The sequence below is a fragment of the Leptidea sinapis genome, chromosome 11 (assembly GCF_905404315.1).
Source record: "Leptidea sinapis chromosome 11, ilLepSina1.1, whole genome shotgun sequence".
Taxonomy (NCBI): Eukaryota; Metazoa; Arthropoda; class Insecta; order Lepidoptera; family Pieridae; genus Leptidea; species Leptidea sinapis.
In genome coordinates, this window is record NC_066275.1 from 14,885,677 (window position 1) to 14,893,781 (window position 8,105).

Sequence of the window (8,105 nt, forward strand, 5' to 3'; positions counted from 1 at the left end):
AATATTATTTTCAAAATAATAAATATTGATATATAAAGATACCATATACAGTTATTTTAAATACAAATATTTAATAAGAGATAATTTATACGTCTAGATAGAGCCTTTTGCTGCTAGACAACCGATAAAAACAGGCCAGGTTTATTACTTTAGTGTGCATGACAAGCTACGTCTTACACTGGCGATTTGTATGTCACTTTTTGATAGTGTTCATGCATTGCTCAATATAGAGGTCTACTGTCAACTTCAATTTTTTTCGACGTGTTCACAGTTGTCACAGTCAGTCTAGACGTATAATAAGTATAATGTAGTTTTTTTATGAAAATAATGGACGTTCAGCTGATGGTAATTGATACGCCCTGCACATTACAATTCAGTGCTGCTCAGGATTCTTGAAAAACCCCAAAAATTCTGAATGGCACTACAACTGCGAACGTCAACTTGAGACATAAGATGTAAAGTCTCATTTGCCCAGTAATTTCACTGGATACGGTGCCCTTCAGACCGAAACACAATAGTAATTACACATTACTGCTTCATGGCAGAAATAGGCGCCGTTGTGGTTGGTACCCATAATCTAGCCGGCATCCTGTGCAAAGGAGCCTGTGCAAAATAAATGTAGTAATAGTAATAATGATGCAGGTAATATTGAGATCACTAGAGGTAGCGTCTGGTTGGCGGGCTACGACATGACCACTCAGACAGAAGCCGCCAGAGCTCACTTGGGCCTGTGTCCTCAGCATAACGTCCTGTTTGACGATCTCACTGTCTACGAACATCTTCAGTTCTTCGCCAAGCTAAAAGGATTCCGCGGCAAGGAGCTGGAGGACGAGATCAACATGCTCATAGAAAAAATGGAAATGCAAGAAAAGGTAAATGTAATAATGTAATTAATGACTAAAACTTGTAAGTAGTAAAAAAATCTTGTAGTAATACATATGTGCTTTTGTGAAAGATATAATGGAATAGAACTTATTAATACTTATATACACATACACAGCCCCGACATACACTCACATAAAGACATTTTTTATTTTAACATTATGGTTTTTATATTTAAATTACAATTTGAATTAGTAAAATTTGAACTTCTTAAAAGGCTCCTCCGTTAATTGATTTCTTGTAATGAGTTCTAACTTGTTGAGTTTATTAATGATATTTATCGTCAAAAATAAGATTTTTAAAATATTTTGTGTGCTGTCCGTACAAAACGTGTTGTAAAACACATAAATTACTACCCGAGGCGAATAAAGAACAAAGTGGGGCAAAACAAGAATAAAATAATTAATTATTAATTATTCTTATTTTCGAGACGAAACAGGAATATAATCTGGGTCGAAAAAAGAATTTTTTGTGTGGGGTGAAACAGGAACAAATCGAAAAATGGTCCAAACATTATCGGTATAGATGCTGTTTTATTGTTACATGGGTAAGGCCTAACTCTATACCCTATAAAATCAACATTCATATTTTTATAATGTCTTATCATTTAAATTATTTTGCCAACAGCGTAATTACAAAGCTGGTGGTTTGTCCGGCGGCCAGAAGCGACGTTTGTGTGTCGGTATTGCTTTGTGTGGAGGAGCCCGAGTGGTATTGTTAGACGAACCTACTTCTGGTATGGACCCGACGTCACGACGTGCTCTTTGGAATCTTTTGGAAAAAGAAAAAAAAGGTAGTAAAATCTTAGTTAAAAAAATGGTTCTAGTATAATAATAACAATATAGAAAAAGAATATGGCCAATTTGTTTATAGACGTCCTTAGACCTTAGATATTTTCTTTGGTGATGACTATTTCTATTTTATTTATTTATTGGAAAACAAACCGCTTAAGTCATATACACATTGTATCACATAATTTATATTACACAAGCCAATAAAGTTTCCACTTAAATATAAACAAAGTAGGAGTGAACTATATCGAATTTATCGTACACGAATAATTTTTGGTAATTTACATTCATAAATACTCTATAAATTTATATAAATAAAAAAACTCAAAAAAAAGTTCAGAGATGTTAAAATCTACTTAATAATTCACCTTTCTATTTTATATCATATAATGTACATGAACTTTTTTCCCGTGTGATTTCAGACCGAATACTTGTGAAATTTTTAATTTAACATTCTAGGACGCTCCATGATTTTGACAACGCATTTCATGGATGAGGCAGATTACCTCGGTGACAGGGTTGCGATAATGTCGAGTGGCAGGCTCCAGTGTGTTGGTTCACCATACTTTCTCAAGACGCACTACGGGATCGGCTATACCCTGGTCGTTGTTAAAGACGTGGGCTTTCAAATCGATATCTGTACCGATATAATTTGCAAATATGTACCGGATACTGTTCCAAAGGATGATGATGGTAACGTAGTCACTTATAATAGTATTATCTATAGTAATTGTTTTTAAATTGTTGACTTACTGGTGATCACTCATAATTGGATCATCGAAATAAAACTGCATGAGTATTTGATCACCCTCGTATAATCCACAGGCAGCGTAACAATGTCCGAGAGAGGTCCGTAGGTACCGTACGACAGCTCGAGCACGAATGAGTCGCGACTTTTTTTTGTAGACGAGGAAAATACATTTACGTATTGAATAACCTGAAACCTGAACATTTGTCGAGTTCGGGTATCAACACCACCTACCGCGTAGAACCTCCTCTGTGCTGTCAGCCTAAAGGCTTCTACAGCAAAAGCCTCGAGTGTAGACACTGTATCCTTATTTATACACGACGGACACGGCGCACGTGCACGTGTTTGTGATTAATGCTTTTTAACATTTAAATTAATCATTGTCGTTTTTATAATAGCCGTGGTTTAGTATTTGTGCCGATTATATAATAATAAAATAATAAATATTTACGAACATGAAATTGTATTTCAGTGAGTGAAGTTAGCTACAGTTTACCAAATACACACAGGCATAAGTTTGAAGTTTTATTAAATGAACTGGAAAACAATATTGGAACCATCAAATTTAAAAACTATGGATTAGTTGCAACTACGCTGGAAGACGTCTTTATGTCGTGAGTTAAATATAATAAATTAATAATATTGACACACTTTTTACAAATATCATCTTGCCCCAAATTAGGCATATAGCCTGTGTTATAGGTTGCAAGACAACGATATATTTAATACAATATACTTACTTAAACATACATAAATATATATAAACAGCCATGACTTGGAAACAAACATCAGACATTCATCATATAAATGCTTGCACCTACCGGGATTCGAACCCGAAATTATTTAACATTATATGGGTAATAGCTAAACCTTCACCACTTTTCTCCGTGGATATGGACTAGAGTCAAAATATATATTTTTTATGAAAATAAGCGAGACGAGCAGGACGTTCAGCCATGGTAATTGATACGCCCTGCCCATTACAATGCAGTGCCGCTCAGGATTCTTGAAAAACCCAAAATATCTGAGTGGCACTATAATTGCGATCGTCACCTTCAGACATAAGATGTTAAGTCTTATTTGCATAGTAATTTCACTAGCTACGGCTACCCTTCAGACCGAAACACAGTAATGTTTTCACATTACTGCTTCACGGCAGAAATATAGGGTCAATGGAATCCAAAAATAAGTAGCCTATATCAGTTACTGCTAACTAACTAACATTGTAATGTTGTGGTGCAACTACTAATCTACCAAATCAAACATTTCTTAGCTTAGTAGTAAAACGCTAAATGTATCGAGAACATTAATTTACCACGATTTCGGTTCGGTAAATATAATTGTATTGTAATAAAATAGTGAAAAGTTAATTGTTCATATCTATTGTAATTGTAAAAAATTTGGTGGCAGTTTTTCGCAAATAAAAAAATTATTATTATTATTATTAAAAGTGAACAAAAAAACCCTATCATATTTCAGCAAACGACTTTATAAAAAACAATGCAAAATTAGCGGCATCATCAAAGTAGGCTCTTTCTACTGTCATTCTTTAATAACTTATTGATAACAGCGTAGGTTCAGATGTCGAGGTACATTCAGAATCGGACAAAGCAACTACAGTGACAGACGCCTGGGAGGATTCCAAAGCAAGTCTCGACGCAAGTTCTTTAGATAATTGTAAGTTATTTAATTAGTTAAAATTAAGAATGTATTTTGTCTAGAATTCTTGTGAACTCAACTATCTATAAAAGAAAACAAAATAGATCATAATAGCCTTGACCATTTTTAGCACAAGGAAAGTATTTACCAAATCAAAACAATGTGTTCTTTTTATCTACAGAGATTCTTTGATGGTTAGCTAGTAAGTAGATGGCAAGTTAATGCACCGCAGAAATATTATTAATTTAGTTTCGAGTAATAAGAAGAATAATTAGATGCAACTTGCATTTTCCTTTGAGGCGTAATTGTTGTACCATTGGAATTCAAACAGAAACATTTTTATCACTCATGGAATACTCAAAACAAATTATAAATATCCAGGCGTTAAAGCAATTGCAATGTTTCCAGATGGAATCGAATGGAAACCATCCAACCATGATTCTATCTGGAAAACAGAAGAATCAACCAGAAAACCAGAAATAATCACAGAAGCGCTCCCAGTCTATATGACTTGTAATAATCTGGAGCTGATAATTCCTTGTTTTTAATGGTTTCAGGATCTAGTCATCACATTTTTTTTATGACAGTAAGGGACGAGACGAGCAGGACGCGCAGCTGATGGTAATTGATCCGCCCTGCCCATTACAATGCAGTGCCGCTCGGGATTCTTGAAAAACCCAAAAATTCTGAGCTGCTCTACTCTTGCGCTCGTCACCCTGAGTCAATATGTTAGGTGTTAAATTTATTGAAGTATGCGTTACTCTGTGGAAATCCATAATTATACAAATGATTTGGGTTTTTTTTAGTGTTAATTCCGCCAATATTTGTCTTTAAACAATTCGACACGTGTTTCGCCTCTACACGAGGCATCCTCAGGACGTGATGTCTCGCCAAAATCTGGCACGAGACTGATGATAAGATGTTAAGTCTCATTTGGCTAGCAATTTCATTAGCTACGCGTCCTTCAGACCGAAACACAATAATGCTTACACATCACTGCGTCACAGAAGAAATAGTCGCCGTTGTGGTACCTATAATCTAGCTGACATCCTGTGCAAAGGAGCCCCACATAACAGAATGTTTATGAATATTACCAGTGGGGGTAACTTAAATCAGTATACCGTAAAACAAGAAGGCGTTTATTTATGTTTTGTATTACCACATTGTTTAGTATTAGAAAAACAACATTCATAAAAAAGTTCTTTTCATTATTTTCAAGTTTTCAATTCTAGTCAAAATCATTAACTCTCATTTCAGTAAGTAATGGAAACACACAAGAGTCAGGAATACGACTGTTAGTGTTGCATATTCAAGCGATTTGGCTGAAGCTTTTCTTGGTGTGGTCGAGGTCATGGGGCATACTGGTGCTACAGCTATTGGTGCCATTGTTGCAAATAAACATAAGTCTTGCGTTGACCACCTATATTATGCGTGATGTTAATGTACTTATTTCACGGATACTATCACTTACAGAAGGGTATGTTCTTCTAAGATTTATAATTTTGTAGTTGATATATACAATCGAGGCGACGTAAAAAGTAGATATAACATCTCTAAGGTTTGTGCATCAAAACAAAGCTAACCTGTATAGAACTGGGTCAATGCGTCATGACCCTTTACTCAGGAACGCGCTGAGGAATCAAGATGATATCAACATAAAATACTAATGTCTCTAGAACCTGTAGAAAATCAGACTCTTAGATAAAGATTTTCTATACATACTCCATCTTAGTCTAATTGGTATTTACGCACTTAAAAAAAGCCGGTGCTTCCCAGTGACATAGAATCATAAAATTTGGTAAATAATAAGATCTCACAGCACAAGTATAAAAATAGTACATCGTACTGTTTAATTACTTTTTCTAATGACTTAAATAGTTTTTAGTCATGTTATTTCATAAGTGCGGAACCATCTGTGCTCGTAAGACTTTCTAACTGATGCTAAACGATAAGCCTTGCTCTGACGGACATTAACAGGGTGCCAAATTGCATTCTTGAAGACAACATTGCGTGGCTCCACGCTTGCGCTTGTTTCACTGATACATTAGATCAGCGGCGTGCATATCATATAGGCAATTAGGCAGTGCCTACCTTGTTATGAACCTAAATAAATATAGTGTTAAAGTTAATTTAGTTTAATTTGGTTCCGTTATTTTATAACGGAACCGGGTCCGCTCTGCGGACTCTTTCTAATCTTAGTTTAAGCGTTACTGCCTTAGGGATTACAAGAAGCATACTGGATATGCTTTATTTGAGTAGATTTACAATTTTAGTAATGTACGCATTAGTTTGTTAGTTCCTTACATCTGCTCAAATACCATAACCTCCAAATTTCCTGATAATCAAATTTTGAAAACGAAGAGTTGATTGATAACACTTAAACATTAATGTGTCAAATGTGCGCACAAAATTGGTTCAGTAACAAAAGACAATCTAGGAATATATCTTAACTTACATAATATTACGTAGTTTGTAAGGTACTGCGTCCATCTATCTGAAAACATGTGCCTAGAAACCTCCCACAGGTGATTGAGGTTCTAAGACTGCTTATACTGAAAATAATTTGTGCATGACCATTTTATACATGTATGCTGTTTTCTTAATATTGTAGATGAATTGTCAAATTTGTTCGATGCATAAATGAATTATTGCAAACATTCTAAAAACAACTAGGTTTTTTGGTCCGCACTCGGTATTATTATTCAGTTTGCGCTAGGTTTTAATTTTCACTTGTAATTACTTCACCAAATTTTTAAAGATCTATTTAGAGAATCTTATATAAAATTTGCAGGTATATATCAACGGAAACTTTGTTGTCATTCAATGGCACTGGATCTTTATCACTCGGTGGTTTGGCAAAAAGCGGTTATGAATATCTGTTCCGATCAGCTGCTATTGTCTCCATGAAACTATCTGACTTGGGAGGTTTGGAGGTCGATGAATACTATTTAAATAAAGTAAGTAGTAGTTAATACCTTCAGAATTATTAGTACTACAAATGATCACAGTTTTGATTATCAAAATCCGAAAACATACGTCTGATCTCATTTAAATACTTGGCCATACCAGTGAATTTTGTTATGTCGTTAGCCCAGGACTCTGTCTCTCTTTTTTGCGAGAACCATCTCTGACGATACATAAGGTTATGGTTTCAGTCCATTTATTTTTACTATCTCAAAGTATGTCCTGTCTATCTCCATTTCTGCCTTTGTTTGTGAATGTGACAGCATCCCCAATTTTCGTATTTTTTCTTACTTCTTTACACATTTTTCTGTCTTTCCTTTTGAAGCATAACATGCAGCATTCCATACTTCTTTGGCAGGTTCTAATTTGAGTTATCGCCTATGTTTAGCAACCATCACTCTTAAATACCATACTGTGAAACGTATGCGGAAAATTAATTAATTAGTATAATATTATGAAAATGGCAAGGTTTTTTGACCTGTTTTGATCTGCCAATGAGCATTCAGTAAGTATCCTACAGGCTGCACCCACTCACCTCAGTGGATTGAGTGGATTGTTTGCATTGCAAATATATAGAATGCTAAATGAATATTTATGTTTATACAGTTCTAATATAAGAAAACAAATATTAAAAATGATATGTCTATATTTCTGTTCCGGCTCATCATCGAAGCGGCGAAGGTTAGATTGTTACATAAATGTAAACAATATTCACACGAATTAATTGACGACCTCGTTTAAAATGAATGATGAACAGTGATTTGATAGTTTATTACTTTCCTACGTTTTTTTTTCTTTTTTTATGAAAATATGGGACGGGACGAGCAGGACGTTCAGCTGACGATAATTGATACGCCCTGCCCATTACAATGCAATGCCGCTCAGGATTCTTGAAAAGCCCAAAAATTCTGAGCGCAACTACAATTGCGCTCGTCAGTAAGAGACATTAAATGTTAAGTCTCATCTGCCCAGTAATTTCACTAGCTACGGCGCCCTTCGGACCGAAACATAGCAATGTTTACACATTACTGCTTCACGTACCTATAATCTAGCCGGCATCC